Raw genomic sequence first — 18,251 nt, 5'->3', positions numbered from 1 at the left:
CTCTTTCTACTAAGGTTTTATTCATTCTCTCTGCAACCCCATTCTGTTGTGGAGTTCCTTTAACTGTGAAGTGACGAGTAAGATTTGGAACATGTCTGACATTACTAAGAACTCTCACAACTCCATTAAACATCTTGATCTTTATGGTACCAATTCCAATAACCGTGCATGTAGCATCATTACCCATTAAGACTTATACATGTCAAACCAATCTTTCTTTGGAGTCATATGATATGAGCATGTTGAATCTAAAACCCAAGATTCCAGTAGAACATTGTTACCTGATGAGACTAAAAGTAAATCTGCACCAACTTCACTGTCATCTGATATTTCTTCAGCAACACTAGCTGATTCTAGGGGATTCTTTCCATTCTTCTTCTCCTCTAAATGCTCTTTCAACTCTTTACATTGATTCTTGTAGTGCCATTTCTTGTGACAATAAAAGCACTCTACATCTTTCTTTGCATGTGATTTAGATTGCAATCTGTTCCTGTTTGAGTTTCGTCCTCTTGACCTACTTCTGCCTCTATTGCTTGACTCAGACTTTACAATAAGTCCATCAGCCTGAGAACCATCACCATCTTGCTTCATCTTTATGTGTGACAAGAGTGCACTAGTCACCTCCTCGAGTACTAAAGTCTCTTTCCCGTACATCAACGTAGTCACTAGATGATCAAAAGAAGTAGGAAGCGATGCTAATAAGAGTAACGCTTTATCTTCGTCCTTATAATTCACCCCAAAACTTGACAGTTGGGTGTTTAACATGTTAAACGTGTTGAGATGCTCCAACAGATCACAACCCTCGTTCATATGCAAACTATACAATTGCTTCTTCACATACAACTTTTTCGACAAATTCTTTCTCATATAAAGACCTTCTAGTTTTTCCCAAACCTCCTTTGTGGTCTTTGCTTTTAGGATGTTGTGAATGACCTCATCACCTAGGTTGAGACGAATAGCGCTAGCTGCTTTCTTATCCATCTCTACCTATTCTACATCCTTCATCGTTTTCGGTTTCTTCTCCTTCCTAAGTAAAGCCTTGTGAACTCCTTGTTGAATTAGGAGATCCTTCATCCGCCTTTGCCAAAGAGAAAAATTTCCCTTACCACGAAATTTCTCTACATCATACTTTGTGCTTGACATCTTTACTGTATTCAAAGGATTGAATCCTAACCTGGCTCTGATACCACTTGTTGTGCAGATAGGACCCCAGGACTCAGATCAATAACAGTAAATAAGCGGAAATTAAATAACAAGCATACACAAAGAACACAAGAATTTACGTGGTTCGGCAAACTGCATACCTCCACGGAGACGACGGAGAAATTTCACTATAAAAAATAGGGAGATATAATAGTGCACAAGAACACTCTCAAGAAACCCAAATCCCAATACACCCTAACTCTCTCTCACCCACAAGACAAGAAAATACTATTCTTCTTCTTATGCGGCTACTGCTAGGTTATAGGAAGTCTCTCTTATTTTTCTCAATCAACTTTGCCGCACCTAATCACATATATATATATATATATATATATATAGATACATATGTTAAGTCGGCTAATGGATTCCTATTACAATTGGGATTCTATCAACTTACGTTGACTTGGGCTTGGCAATTCAAGCCACACGGCCCACATCAACAAAGGATTTAACTCTTATCTCTTATATAAAATTGAAAATTGAATGATTTGACACCTTTGAGATAAAATCACTATTTAATCTATAAATTGATTGATACTCAATATATATATATATATATTAAATAAGTGTGTATAATAATAATGACCTTTTACAAGTATGAGTAGTTTTATGTTAAAAAGCTTACAATTTGAGTAATGCCTCTTAGCTAGGGTCACAAAATTTAAATATTATTGCTATGTTAATGCGCTTTTTTTTTTTTTCAAAAGAACCATGTATATTCATACAAGTCCCATAATTTTCAAGTTGATGTTTGAAAATTGATAAACCAATAATCACAATATGTTACGTCCAAGAACCTATTTTTAAAGATTTTGAAAGAAAATATATTGTTAACAGAAAATTGTTATTTGAGTGTATAGAGTTCAAATCATCCTACTAAACATATTTATGAAAAGACAAAGTATTTAATCAAACTTATTTGCAGGAGATACTGCTTGAAATCTTTTGTTTATGCAGAGGACAGCTTATAAAAAAATAAAGTTCTTTCAATTTATGATGAGACATTTTATTTTAAGCCAATAAAAATACTTGACTTAATCATTTAAAAATCTATGACTTCGAATTGGAGTATAAATGTATTAATTCAATGCTTAAACCAGAAAAATGTTATATTAGTAAACCATTCACCCAAACAAAGTTATTTTTTATTGTAGAGTTGTTTAAAATTTTCATGTACAATAGAAAAATATAGATCGTAAGTTGAGTGTGTTGATTCCAAGTCTCAATCAGGCCACCACTAAATGATGACTCTAGTCTCTTTGTTTGTGCTCTCGCTCTCAAGTGTGTGAGTGTTCACCCTTATTTGTTTGCACTTTGCACTACTTGTGCTAACTTGGGGGCTAGTTACCATGTGTTGGAGATGAGATAAAGTGAATGAAGTGGTCTACAAGCATTGAGATTTCTAAGATGTGATTAGTCACTATGATTTGATTGGTTTTAACTTTTAACTTATGGTCAAGTTTCAAGGATAGTGATAACTTAGGATAAGTAAAATCATATCTTGAATAAAAAATAAAAGTTCGAGACTTTTGTTACTTGTGAAAAATGTGTTAAATACCTTATAATTCTTATGAAATGACAGTATCTTTTTATGATTATCCCTTGTAATGCAGATGCTATGCTGCGCAATATAAACAAGCACAATTTATATATTAAATTGTGAGCGGCATATATTTGATACTGTTGGTTTTTTTTTTTTTTTTTTTTTTTTTTTTTTTTTTTTTTTTAAATATTTAAAGAAAGGATGATGTCTTTGAAGTTTGAACCTATGTAGGAGCTGCCTTGTAATAAGTGTGATCTTCATCATTGATCTATGGCATGAGTTTCTTGTTCTATTTTTTATTCGATATCATTGCAAAACACGAAAAAAGAATCAGTGACTGTTGGCATCAAAACAGCTGTATCTCAAGGATGCTGACTTGGCTATCACAAAGAAATGGTGGAAAGGATCGAACCATGAATACAAGGAACTAGCAAGAACAACAAAGAATTCTTCGAACATGGCTTATACTGTCGAAATTGTATGATCCATATGAATGTGACCAATTGTCAAGACCCAAGTCCATATCTTTGTGGACCAAACACTAACTTGTGAAACATATACAAAACTATTCCATAAACATATCTCAAATAATAATATACTACTAGTTCGTGAGGTTTGGACTGATTTTTGCTTGATTGGGTAGTAGCAATAGTGAGATGAATAGAGCAATGGTGATAGCGGCAGTGGTCTTGTGGTTTTGTAGTCTAGAGACTGTAATAGCGGGGCGTCAGAGATACACATGAAGGATGGAGTAGTGGTTCTAAGAAATATAAATAAACATAGTGGGCTTAAAGCCCAATGGGCTTATACATACTCTAAACCCCAAGCCAGCTTGTCCTCATTGTTAGCAGCATAGAGAATGGTATAGCTATTAGAATCATCAGAGGATCCCCATAGAAAGTGTTCCTATTAACACGATTAATGGAGTATTAAGTAAATTAGAAGGTAGTGCAACAAATTGCACAATAGGACAGTTCCATGATTAGCCGAGTAAGTGGATTGGATTGGATTGGATTACGACAGTTCTACCAGCCAAGGATAGAAGCCTAGCTTTCCACCTTGCCAACCAGCATGCCTTATAGGAAATCCTAAATATCTACCCAAGTTAGGAGTAATACTGAACCCCCCAAAATATCACACAAAGAGTCACTCCTATCTCTATCCACATTCAGAGAGAAATAACTTTGAACCTCCTTCACACTTCCACAGTTACACCAATCTGCCTTGGGCATAAGATCGTCTGCAAAGAATAGATGCAAGAAGCTAGGTCCCCCATAGAAATTTTAACAGAATTTCACACTTTTCCAGTGTACTTCTCCATAATAAGCTGACTCAAAACCTCCACAGCCAGAATACAAAGATAAGGGAAAAGTGGATCTCCTTGCCTTATAAACGAAAAGGCTTGAAAGACTCAAGAACACCTCCATTAAACAAAACCTAATATGTAGAGGACACACAGCTCAGAATAAGGTCCACAAGACCTTTGGGCCCTGGCGAAGCCAGGGAGGGGCCGGGGGGTCCATGGCTCCCTGGTGGTATCCATCTCTGTTGGTCTTGTTTCGGCCCTTTTGGGTTTCTGTGGTTAGTTTAGGATTTTATGTTTAGTTGTTTATTGACTACTTTATTGATATTTGTAATATATTGATATATTTTATTATGTTTATTATATGTACAGAGTGGTTAACAGCTACCATCATTTATAATTTACAATTTGTATTTTATTTTTTAAATTTCACAATGGTGGCTGGCTTGTTATGGTTTATTTGATAAAATGGTTTGAGTATTTGTATATAATATATAATTATATTTGAACAAGTAGCAGTATAATTATTTTATAGATACAAATTTAAACTTCAATTGTTTGGTTTTGTCTGACTGCACATAAGGAGATTACTAAAAAACACTTTAGAATCAATTATAAATCGTCAAAAGTCTTATAGTTTAATAAATATTTGTTGGTGTTTTCAATATAGTCAAAGTTCTTGTCCCCAACTATCAAATTATCAAATTATAAAGAATCAATTATAAATTATTTTGGTATAGCACCCAAAAACATAAGCCAAAACTTTAGAGTTAATGTTAATTTATGAATAAAACTTTTTTTTAGTTATGAGACTTTTTTCCATACTTAGCTTGGCTCTTCCTAGGAAAAATTCCGGGCTCGCTTTGGGTACATTAGCTATAACCAACACTTTTTTTTTTTTTTTGGGTTGCTAAACAGCCATAACCAACACTTAAAAGAGCTTTATTGTTGCTTGTGCTTGGGGGCTGTATTTTACATGACTAGTCCAATTTAGAGGATGGTTTTGGCCTTCAGTGGATATGTGAAAAATGGTTTAATTGAACCTCTTTGTTAATCAACACGCCTGCTTTCAACACAATATGAGTAATAAAAACAATTAATGTTAACTGTTTATTTTCTGCTGTCTGAACACTCAATACTTACGCACTTATCAAATTATCTATTAACATTCATGACTGGCTACTTCCATCAGGTTGTAGGACCATTGGGATATGTAACTCCTATATATGTTCAAATTGGACATCTCACATCCAAGAGTTTTATGAACTCATCAAGGCCAAAAATAAGAAAAGAATTGTAGATTTGAGAAGTGGAGAAAGCAGTTGGTTTGTTTGTTTGTGGACTCTAGAGCTTCTGAGGACATACTGATCACAGTAGCTTTCAGCTAACCTGTAGGGTTGTTTATGTGTGCATTCAGATTACTTGGAAGTTGGATTATGAGCTTCTTTGAACATGATATGTAGAAAGTAGCTCGTGTAAAACTAATATGGTGATGCAGTGCCTTGGGGAAAAAGAGGATTAAGCTAGTCCTTTATGTCACTTGGGAAACTCATAACTAAGAGATTTTGTGAATTTCTTTCTGAATGTAAACAGTTTAATTCATGTTTAGTATCATTTGAAATATGTACTGCATCGAAAACATTTTCTCAAATTTTGCACCTTTCTGTATAATGCGTAACCTTGTGATTTTTATATATAGCACTGTAGGTAATGCTAAAAGATGTTGGCATTAAATGGAGGGGTTTATTTATTTATTTCTTTTTTTATTTTATTATTATCTTTGGTGTGCTTAATGCTACAAATTTAGCATTTAACACATCCAATGCTAGTGCTCTTAGTTTCTTCATCTAGTAGTTCGAGCAAGGTCAGGGGTTTATGTTCTACAACATTAACTGCTAAACATGGACCATAGTCTTTTGGCCCAATGTGAGCTTTGCTACTCTTTTTTTATGGAGGCTTCAGGAATCAAGCATTGGGATTTAGTGTGGCCGAGCTTGCCACATCAGTATAGATAGAAATCACATAAGAGTGGCTGAGTAACATCAATTCCAACTTTAATTAGGCTTTAAATGAACCAAACCGTTCATAAACAGCTCAGGCTTAGTTTGATAAAAACTCATTAATATTTGTTTATTTATAAGTAAGTGAAACTTAAGCCTTAAACTTAGGCTTGTTTAATAAATGAGTTGAGCTCAGGAAAAAAAAAAGGTTCATGAACGAGCTCATGAATAATAGGGCTTGATAAAAAATTGCCGAGCTAATGCTAGTTTATGGGCTTAGTAATATAATTGATTTGAGCTTGGAAAAAAAACAAATATCTTACTAAGCCTTTTAATTAATTGGAAGTTGGGACTTGGGACTACTTGTCTAAATTAAATGGGCTTAATAATGTACTTGTATTGTATTTTGAGCTCAAAAACTTAATGTAAAGCTTCAGTTTAAGTTCGACTTGACTAATGAATCAAGTCAAGCCAAAACCAAGTCGAGCTCAAGTTTTTGGACTATTAGGCAAGCTAAACCTCAAACATAGTTTGTAGGCTTGGTTCAAGTTCAAGCCAAGCTTGAATATTTTAGATTTATTGTTGAACTAAGCTTGAACATTCAATACTCAAAAAAACTTGACTCGTTTACAAACCGGCAATTTTCCCAATCCACAAACCCACCATTTGAATTATCTATTTCTAAATATCTACCTACAATGTTACCAATTTTAATAGCATTTTCAGGGGACTTCCAATCAAATGGTAAGTTGTAGACTTGGATCCAAAATTCAGAAATAGAGAAGTCAATATCACAAAAAGGCATACCTGAAGAGCATTCTTTGAGATCAAATGATGGCCATCAGTAGTCCTAGGACCAAGTCCAAGAGCCTTCTTTCGATTATCTTTGGCAATGAAAGTAGCACCATGGATGGAATATAATGCCTTTGCTAAGATGGCTTTTACTTTTTTTTTATGAACAAAAAAATAGGTAGAGGGGGGCGAACTGAGTTGGTATACTCCATTTGGACTTGACCATAGTGACAATCTACCCACTGAACCTGGGCCTGCGAGAGCAGGGGATCCGGATGAGCTATTGGCTTTTACTTTATATTTGTGTAAGTATGGATCTGCCATGGGAGAAAGTAAGGAGAAGTAGATGTGGGTGTGAAGAGGAAGATGGAAAGAACTAAGGAGGTCTGAGGAATGGTGAAGAGAAGACACAACTAAGGTGAAGGCGTTGTAGACGAGGCAACCGGAGACTCTACAAAGGAGGAGAATGCATGATGCTCAGTTCAAACATACTTCGTACATGCATATACATACATACATATATATATATATATATATATATATATATATATATATTTTCAGTCATCGGTTTGTGTTTTTTTTTTCTTTTAAATATTTACAGGAGCTAGCATATATATTGTTATACTGACACAACAAATTTTACAATATTTTTCACAATTATTGAGATATCAATTTCTTATAGATCAAAATAAAATATGAGACTGTAATTAATCACAATTGAAAATAAATATTTTGTGAAAATATTGTAAAACTTGTTGTGTAAGTGTCTAAAAGCAACAATACTTTTTGGTTTGTTCAATATGTACTCTTCATCACTTCATTGGTTTTTTATTTTTATTTTTTTTTATTTTTTATTTTTTTTATTTTTTATAATATTTATATGAGCTAGCATATATATTATTATATTGACACAACAATTTTTTTTTTTTTAGTCATCGGTTTGTACTTTTTTTTCTTTTAAATATTTATATGAGCTGGCATATATATTGTTATACTGACAAAACAAATTTTTTTTTTTTTTTTCAGTCATCAGTTTGTGCTTTTTTTTTTCTTTTAAATATTTATAAGAGTTGACATATATATATTGTTATACTAACACAACAAATTTCACAATTATTGAGGTGTAAATTTCTTATAGGTTGAAATAAAATAATAAAATATGAGACTGTGACCAATCACAACTGAAAATAAATGTTTTGTGAAAATTTTGTAATACTTGTTGTGTGAATGTGTAAAAGCTATGGTACGTTTTGGTTTGTTCAATATGTTCTGCTCATCACTTCATTGGCTTTTTTTTAAATATTTTTTTTATCAGTTTGTGCTCCTTTTTTTTTTAATATTTATATAAGCTGGCATATATATTGTTATACTGATACAACAAATTTCACAATTATTGAGGTGTTAATTTCTTAATGGTCGAAATAAAATATGAGATTGTGACCAACCGCAACTGAAAATAAATGTTTTGTGAATATGTTATAACACTTGTTATTATCACAATATTTTCACAATTGTTGAGGTCTCAGTTTCTTATAGATTAAATAAAAAAAAATTCTAAGTTCAAAACATTTTCACATTAATTTTACAAAAAATTATAGGTAAGCTAGTATTGATGGATAAAAAATTGATATCAATTGTAGGTCCATTTTAAAATCAGTAACAACTTGCCATTTATAATTTGTTATAAAAATATTATAGAGATAGCATTTCTATCAAATAAATAATAATATATCAGACCGAAACTTACCACGGCTGAAAATAAAGGTATTGTGAAAATATTGTGACATTTTGTTGTGTTCCTAGGCTTCTTTTTTGATTTAGTCATATTCAAATTTGGTGAGCAAAAATTCACTGTTTCAAGCAGAATTTTCTTCTGTTGGTTTTTTGTTTTTTTTTTTGTTTTTTTTTTTTTAATGCATAGTTTAAAGTGGTTGTCCCAATTAAAAACCAATAACAATTTACCACCTAAAATTTGTTGTGAAAATATTGTGTATGTAGCATTACTCTAAAATAAAATTATAAAATATCATACTAGAGCCCACCATATGTCACAGTAAAATTATAAAATGGTTGTAGGTATTTAATTTGATGAAAAGTTTCAATTTTAGCATATGTCATCATTTATTGCGTAAATTTAAATATTATAACAATGTTCTATTAAAATTTAGTTGTTTATTGTTGAAAGATGACGACATTTGTTATCATTCTTAGTAGATTTTTTTTTTTTTTTTTGTGAGTAAATATTGTCTGTAGTAAATAGGTTCTAAGAAATGAAAAAGTGTTTTGCATCAAATGATACCACGCCATCCATATCAAAAATCCAATAAATAAGAGATATGTTTGCAAATAAAACTACCCACTAACACATGTCTTTCAATTGTTAGTGTATTAGTTATTTTTTGCTGACATGTCTCACACTTATTGGATTTTGATACCGCTAACATGGTGTCATTTGATACCAAATACATTTTCCTAAGAAATTATCATACTAAATAGATAGCTATATGTTAAATAACTATTTTAAATTTAAATACTTAGTTTAATACTACAAAAAACAATTCTATCTTAAATTTTCTCACTCAATGGGCAACAAGTGCCTTGCACGTGCAACCCCTACTAGTATATATAAAAAGAGCTAATCCTTATAGCTACAGTTTATTTGGTTTATTCAACTCGCACCGCTCATTGGCCTCCTTTTTTTTTTTTTTTTTTTTTCGTATTAATTAACATTGTCAGTTGAACTTTTTTGTTTTTAAATTTTTTTATAGACATATGAACTGTTAGTTAGTAGTTACCCGGTTTATATATAATAAGTTAGTAACACAATATATTGTCATAATATTTTCACAATCATTGAGGTGTTAATTCCTTATAGGTCAAAATAAAATATCATACCGAAATCAACCACAACTAAAAATAAAGGTATTATGAAAAAAAAAAAAATGATACAACAACAACATTTCCTTATAGCTACAATGTATTTGATTTATTCAACTTGCACTGTTCATTGGCCCTTTTTTTTTTTCTCTCATAGTAACATCGTCAGTTGAACTTTTTTGTTTTTAAATTTTTTTATAGACAGATGAACTGTTAGTTAGTAATTACCCGGTTTATATATAAAAAATTAGTAACACAACAAATTGTCACAATATTTTCACAATTATCGAGGTGTAAATTCCTTATAGGTCAAAATAAAATATCATACTGGAACTAGCCACAACTAAAAATAAAGGTATTATGAGAGAAAAATGATACAACAACAACATTTTTCACAACACAAGTGAATGAGAAAAGCTATGGTAGCTTCGCTATAGTAGTTTTGGTTTGTTCAATTTTCACAGTTTCGTTGGCTACTTTTTTTTTTTTTTTTTTTTTTTTTTTTTTTTTTTTTTGTGAATGTGTAAAGCTTAAATAGATTTGTTATATTATTTTTGGTTTGTCCAATTATATTAACACAACAAATTGGCACAATATTTTCACAATTGATGATGTGTTAATTCATTATAGGTCAAAATAAAATAATAATATATTATACTAGAACCAACCACAACTAAAAATAAAGGTATTGTAAAAAAATAAGTGCTACATCCACAATATTTTTCACAACACTTTTATAATAAATCGTAGGTGGTAAATTGTTATTAGTTTTAATTTAAACTTACCAATAAAACTACTTTTTTGCCCACCAATAACAACCTGTAGCAACCTACTACTTATGATTTGTTGTGAAAATGTCATGAACATAACATGTTTTGGGTGAAAATGTTAAGACATCTTGTTGTCATCATAATATTTTCAAAACTACTGAGCTGTCAAATCTTTATAAGTCAAAATAAAATATAACAAAATTATAAAGGTATTATGAAAATGTTGTGCCATTTTGTTGTGTTTTTAGAAAATTTTTGTTGGTTTAATTAGTTTTTTTAGCCAAAAATTCACTATTTTCACGTATAATTTTCTTGAGTTGACTTTTTGTATTTTTTTTCTTTGCACACAATTTTACACACAAAAACTTAGGAAAAAAAAACACTTTTCATCCTTTATGTTTGGGGTAGTTTATGATTCATTTTTAGACTTTAAAATCAAGCAATTTTCCCTTAATATTTTAGAAAATAGCAAATATGTCATATTGTTATTCTCTTAGTTAAACTCTAATGAAAGCTTACGATTCTTAAAATATTTTATTGTGTAATGTCTAAATTACTCCCACTAAATTTTAACATTCCAAAAATTTTCTTCATATATTTTAAGTTTTAGATGGTGGATATATTGCTTTTAACAAATAGGTAATAAAAAACTATTATAGTAAAATAGATATTTATATGTTAAATAGCTACCTTAATTTTGTGGTTGATCAAAATTCTTATACGAAGGAGATTAACTTTTTATGACTTAATTATCAAAATTCTTAAAATTAATGCATTTTTTTATTAATGTAAATCTCTGCATACTTTAAAAATCAAATGATTTATATCTTTATTTAGTGATAGAAATAAAATCTAAAATTGACTTTAGTTATTACTTTTTTTTTTTCCACGGCTACCTTAACTAATATATATATATATTCTAATATCTAATATTAGACAAAGTCAGGATTCATAAATAAATATATTAGATGGATACAAAGGTATCAACTTTGATGTATATATATTCTCAAAAAAAAAAAAAAAAAAAAACTTTGATGTGTATATATTTTCTATTAATTTTTTAAGAGAACTTATTATTTTTTAAACTTTAATGAGTATATATACAAAGTTGTCTAGTTTGTTTTAAATATATACAAAAAAAAAAAAAAAAAAAAAACCTTATTATCTCTTATGAAAGTTATGTTAGATGACCATCTTTTCATATAAATTAGTAAGGATAGTGAAATTCTTAAAATTTTTATTTTTAATATCAATTTACAGAATTGCCTACCTGAATGGATAAAAAAGAATGGAACCAATGAGTCTTCAGCATCACAAATGGTCTAAAACATTAAGGGATATAATAGCAAATTTAACAATAAAAAATGAAATCAAGAAAAAAAAAATTGCTATCTTGAATCTATAACCACTTAGTCAATGGATCAATTTTTATTTTTATTTAGGAATGCTTTTCCAAATATTTAATAATTATAAATAGGTTTTTTTTTTTTTTTTTTTTTTTTTTTTAAGTTTGAACGTAGTTCCCCCCTGACTTCAAAGGACAAAAATTGTTAGCAATAAGTCAAACCATACAATAGCGAAATAAAACAAGAACCAAGAAAAACATATTATTATGCAGAACAGCAGAACAAAAAAACTGCTAAAAATTGGGAGTAGAACATGATGATGCATGCGATATGTCTCAAGTCATTCTTGGAAAGATTGAATTCGAACTAAGCCTGAACTATGCATGCATATTACAAAGACTTGGAATGAAATTCAGTGAAATTCCCAAGTTATTCTGAACAATGTTATTCTGAACTGTTAGTTGCTAAAACCAGTAATACATATGGGTAGCACAGAAAAATCACGGTGCACAAGCATTATAAAAGACGTTAACAAACCAAATCTTACAGCTCAACATTTATTCATAACTAAAAAAAGGAAGACGATGAACATAAATCATTACCTAAAACCATCAGATGTCGATGGAACTAGAAACCTAGGTTCCTTTCAAATGGCACCATATCAAACCCACAAGGATATTGTCGAGAGAGGACTTCAAGTGATAGACTTAGCATTATTTGTGGTTATTGATTCAAGAGCAAGAGAGAGATATTCTAAAGATAAACCAATGAATTTTCGACTCTAAGCAAGAATTGTGCTTGCTAATGATCGTGCACGGTATAGTGAGAAGTATCTTTCATCAAAAGGGAAAATTAAATAAGTCATGCGTTCGGGTTTGGGAACCAACTTCTCCCAAAAAAAGGGGTAAGACAAACCACTTCTCCAAAATCCCACAAAGTTAAAAGTCTTTTTTTTTTTTTGGTACGCTAAGTACGGCATTTTTAACTCTAACTTTAAATTGCATTAAGTATTCTAGGATATTTTGCCTTCATTTGATCCAGGAATAATTTGAGCTAACCACTGTTTTTTATCTAACGTAAGCCTGAAATTATTTTTTTACATACTAGTAACAATATTTCACCTAGAATTATTGTGAAAATATTATAAACATAATATTTCACTTTGATCTAGCCAATTAAAACACAGTGGCATGGTGCAAGGATGACACAATTGACCCCGAGTATTGAATAATTCCTCCTCAATATGTATCCCAATTCCCTTTAAGCTTAATTAAAAAAATCACAATAAGGTTACAGAACGTTTTTATAAATAAAAATAAAAACATTTACATTGTTATGATTTTTGGTCATTTGCCATTTTATGATTAAATACAAAATAAACACAACAGCGAAGTGTTCGAAATTTTCTAAATTTCATGCAGCCATTGAACTTTGACTTCCATACTAACTAATAACTATTAGTTTTCTAAGCATCTATCTGTAAAATATATTCTACTCTCATCTTCCAGTAATATACTCAGAACAATATATAAAGCCAGCTTCTTCCACTAATTTACGTTTTCTCTTAATTCATTGTTCCTGCTGAAAAAGAAAAAAAAAAGAAAAGTAAATTGCAAATTAAACCCTAAAATTTGGGGTGTTTGAATTTTGTACTCTGATGTTTCAGAATTTGGATTTTATACTCTCAAATTTTAGGGATAAAATCTAAATTCTGAAATGTCAGAGTGTAAAATCCAAACTTCATGGGGGTAAAATCCAAATTCTGTAACTTGAAGGTGTAAAGTCCAATTTCTCCCAAACTTTAGGAATGTAATATGATTTAGGAATGTAAGAAGCAATTTACCCACACAAAAAAAAAAAAAAAAAAAAAAAAATTGTCTTTCTCCATATTAATTTGCTAACCCAATGCTTGCCAATACATATATAGGATGTCCAATTATTCAAATAAAAAAATATATAGGATGTCCAAGATCTATTGCCATTCCTTCGGCTAAAGAGTAGATTGTCATCTACAAAAAACAAGTGGGACATGTGCAAACCTTGCCTTGCAAATATGATGTCATGGATTCTCTTCTCGCCTTGTGCTTTCTTTAACAACTAGTCACAGGTCCATGTAATACATGAGAATATATAATTATTTTGCAATGGGAGTATAATCTATAAATTATTCTTTAAATTTCATTGTAAATAATTTGTTCTCCTTAAAAATTATACAATATTTAAAAGTAATTTCTATTTCTCTATTTTTACAAATATATAATTTTATCATTTTTTTTTGTATTTTTTTTATTGATATTATTTTTTTTTGAAGGGGTCCATATTCTTCTAACTATTGTTATTATGCATTATATTTTCCTAATTTCTTTTGGTACAACTAAAATTTTTAATTTCAAAAATTATTCTCTTAAGGAGATTATCGTGATAATAAAAACTTATCATATAATTACAATTGATAACACTCAAATAATTGATAGTACTCTCAACCAAAATTTGTCTTTTCCAATTCTTAAGTAGTGTATTGATGTGGACTAAAATGTACCAAAATGAACCAAAGTGGACTGAAATAGACTATATTGAATTAAACTAGACCGAAGGCCGAACCCTAATTAGTAAACATAACTCCAAAATAAATATTAAAGTGATGTGATCATCCTCATTAAAACTCAACTCTCACCATTCCCATTCACTTGCAATTATAAAGTAAATGTTTTTGAGATTTTTTTTTAGAGTAATGCTAGAGATACAAATTTTTTTACAAAAAATTGATGTGATAAATGGTTATTGGTAAATGAAAAAGTAATGTTAATAGTGGGTCTAGATGAAAACTAATAAAAAGCTAGTTACATCAACAGTTTGTAAAAATATTGTAAAATAATTTGTAATCGTAGCATTACCTTTTTTTTTTTTTTTAAGTACTTTTTTTTTTCTTTTTCGAAAACGGTCTGAACTTTCATTTATTTAAATGCGAAAGATCATAATACAAAGCTTCCAGCACATGTGGGGGATTGTCCTCTATCCAATACATGTCTTCCTTTACATATTTTGCGTATCTAGCTAACCCATGTGCCATGGAATTAGCAACCCTCCTCACGTAACTGACCTTGTGTAAGCCATTTGATATCTTGGATGATATGACCAAGCCTTGATTGGTCTACCCTTGAAGCTGAGACTGATTTCATAACACTGACATTATCTCCCTCAATAACCAATTCTGTGAATCCCGCCTCTCTTGCAAACTCCATTGCCCCTATTAGGCCTTAAAACACTAATACATGAGTGACTCATGTTCTTGTATAAGTCTCCACCCTTGCTTTGCCAACATGGCTAAATTGAAGGAACGTAGGTCTCGAAAACCCATTCCCCCATCTTCTTGGATTCGGTGAGTTTGCTCTAGCTCCTTCAAAGAATTTTTCTTTCATTCCCCACTTGTCCCCACCAAAATCTGGCACACATTGCATCCAATTCTTCAAATAGTCTTATGGGTAGTTGGAACACCCCTATGGCGTATGTGGGAATAGATTGAGCCACTGCCTTTATTAACACTTCCTTGCTTGCTCTAGATAGCATTTTGCCCTTCCATCCCTGGAGCTTTTTCCAAACCCTATCTTTATTGCTCCAAACCCTATCTTTAATATAGGAGAATGTGTGATATTTTGCTTCAAACCCTATCTTTAATATAGGAGAATGTGTGATATTTTGCTTGACCCACCAACGTTGGCAGACCCAAGTAAGTGTCAAATCAGTCCACTTCCTTGACTCCCAAAGCACCTTTAATCTAATTTTTTTGTTCCATGGGAGTATTGCCACTAAAGTACACCGATGATTTGTCCAGATTGATGCATTGCCCCGAAGAACTAGCATACATCTTCAAGATTTTTGTAATCTCCTTCACTTCTTGCTTGTTGGCTTAGCAAAACAGAAGTGAGTCATCTGCAAACAATAAGTTAGTAATTCGTGGGGCTCTTCTACAAACAAATACTCCTTTAATTCGCCCCTCCATTTCTGCTTTTTGTAATAGTGAAGTAAAACCCTCTGTACATAAGAGAAAAAGGTAAGGTGATAGAGGATCTCCTTGATGGAGTCCCCTAGATGGAGAAATACTACCATAAGGTGTACCATTAATAAGAACAGAAAAATAAGCTGTAGTTACACAACCCATCACTCTATCCACCCAAGTCTCTAGAAAACCCAACTTCTCCATAATGCCACATAGGAAATTCCATTCAACTTGGTCATACGCGTTACTGATATCTAGTTTAAGTGCTAGGGATCCCTTCTTTCCCTTTTTCCTCCCATGCATGATGTGTAGTGTCTTATAAGCCACTAAGACATTATCAGTGATGAGGTGGCCTGGTACAAAGGCACTTTGGGTTGGAGAGATAATATCAGGGAGAATTTGCTTCAATCTATTGGCTAGCACCTTGTAAATAATTTTGGAATATCTATCTAATTATATGAAGTGGTTATTGGATTAATGTAATGATAATGAAATATTATTGGAAATTTGTTCTCTACATTGTTTTTTAGGAGTAATTTAATGAGATTAAAAAAAAAAAAAAAAAGCTTCAACATTTAATTGCTATTTTGTTGTGGTTGAAATAGTGTAGTTTCTAAGCATTAAGTTATAAACCAATTAAGGTAACTAGTAAATTACCGTACGAAGCACGGATAATGTTGTAATGTTTTATATATGCAAGATTGTTTTGGAGAATGTTGTATATGTATTATAGCATAATTATTATAGAACTTTATTAGTAATGAGTTCATCATAAAAAGCAACAATTATAAATTGTATACATATATCCATTATAATTATCCACTTGAAGGAATGAGAAAAAAAAATTGAAGGAATATTATAGAATTAAATTTGATATAGAATGTCTTTCTCTTTCTCCTTAATGCCAAAACAAAATACATATCCCAAGCACCCATAGTCAATTACATCATTTACAAAACTCACAAATTCACAAAGTCCGACCTTAATATCAAAATCGTAATTGCCGTTGTCACTAAATATAAAATGCAAGACCTCCTTCCTTAGTTGTAGTCAATTTATATGGGTTAGGATTAGATGAAATAACAATGTTGGAGCTAGGTAGGTGTCATTGAAAGATTGAATGTAAGTGACATCGTTTTTTGCCTGTGTATATTTGACATGAGATGGCATGAAGAGCTATGAGTAGGTATATATAAAGGGTAGAAGTGCAAGAGGTGAAACAAAAAGTTAATATTTAATTTGTTCTTATCTCTGATGTAATACTGGAGAATATTTCAATTATCTTTGCATAGAATGCGTCACTTAGTAGAATCTCATGCTTTCTTACATGAGGTCTCTACTTTTATATATATATTGATTGGTTGATTTGTTTTTTTAACCTACAAACCTGTTGTTTCCTAGGTGTCTTTATTGTATTATTTATGTTTTATATATCAATTAGTTATAAAAAATTCTAAAATTTCATGATACGATAACAACAACAAAAATAATGCCATAGTGATGCAATAATATCACAATTTAACCTCCAAATTTAAGTTGAACTAAAAGTTACCAAAAATAGATCCTTACCAAGTATACGCATCATACGGAAGACCAAAAATATAAATTGGCACATAATATGAAAAAATAAGCCTAAATAAATTACAATGCTACATAAGTAAAAAGGTATACATAAAATCTAAATAAAATATTTGAGATGAACGTAATATTTTGAAAATTAACATACCTCTCAGAAAGAAAAACAAAGATATTGTGAGAAAATTATGGAAGTTTAATTTTTAAGTCTAATAGAAATGGAGATTTATATTGGACAAATGAGGAGACAAATAGTATTTACCCAATTCATTGAATCTGACTCTTGCAATTCTACATTGAAGATAGTTTTATGCAAAAAATTGAAAAGTTTTTCTGATTTCTACATTTCCCATGACTTTTTAGATCCACTCGTATCAATTCAAAGCATGTAAAGTTATAAATGTACACAAATTCTTTGAATTTTATTAATACATTGAAATAAATGCATTTGCCATTACTTAATAGTTTGACATAAATGCTAAATTTAGATGAGGTGGAAGCTTAAATGAAAAGAATGTCACACAATGTGCTACTTGGCAGAATCTCATGCTTTCCCACATAAGGTTTCTGCTTTTATATATAAATAAATAAATAATTATTGATTAAAAATGAGAAGTGTTTTTTAGGAGTAATTAAAGGAGACTCATTTACTGTTACAATTATTTAAGCAATAAACTTTAGGGTAAATTGCAAATTATACCCCTAAAATTTGAGGGTGTTTGGATTTTACACTTTGAAGTTTCAGAATTTGGATTTTACACCCTGAAGTTTGGGGGTATTTAGATTTTACACCTTAACATTTTTGAATTTGGATTTTACCCCCCTAAAGATTAAGAGTGTTGGGA

The sequence above is a fragment of the Quercus lobata genome, chromosome 10 (assembly GCF_001633185.2).
Source record: "Quercus lobata isolate SW786 chromosome 10, ValleyOak3.0 Primary Assembly, whole genome shotgun sequence".
NCBI lineage: Eukaryota > Viridiplantae > Streptophyta > Magnoliopsida > Fagales > Fagaceae > Quercus > Quercus lobata.
This window is presented reverse-complemented; position numbering follows the sequence as displayed.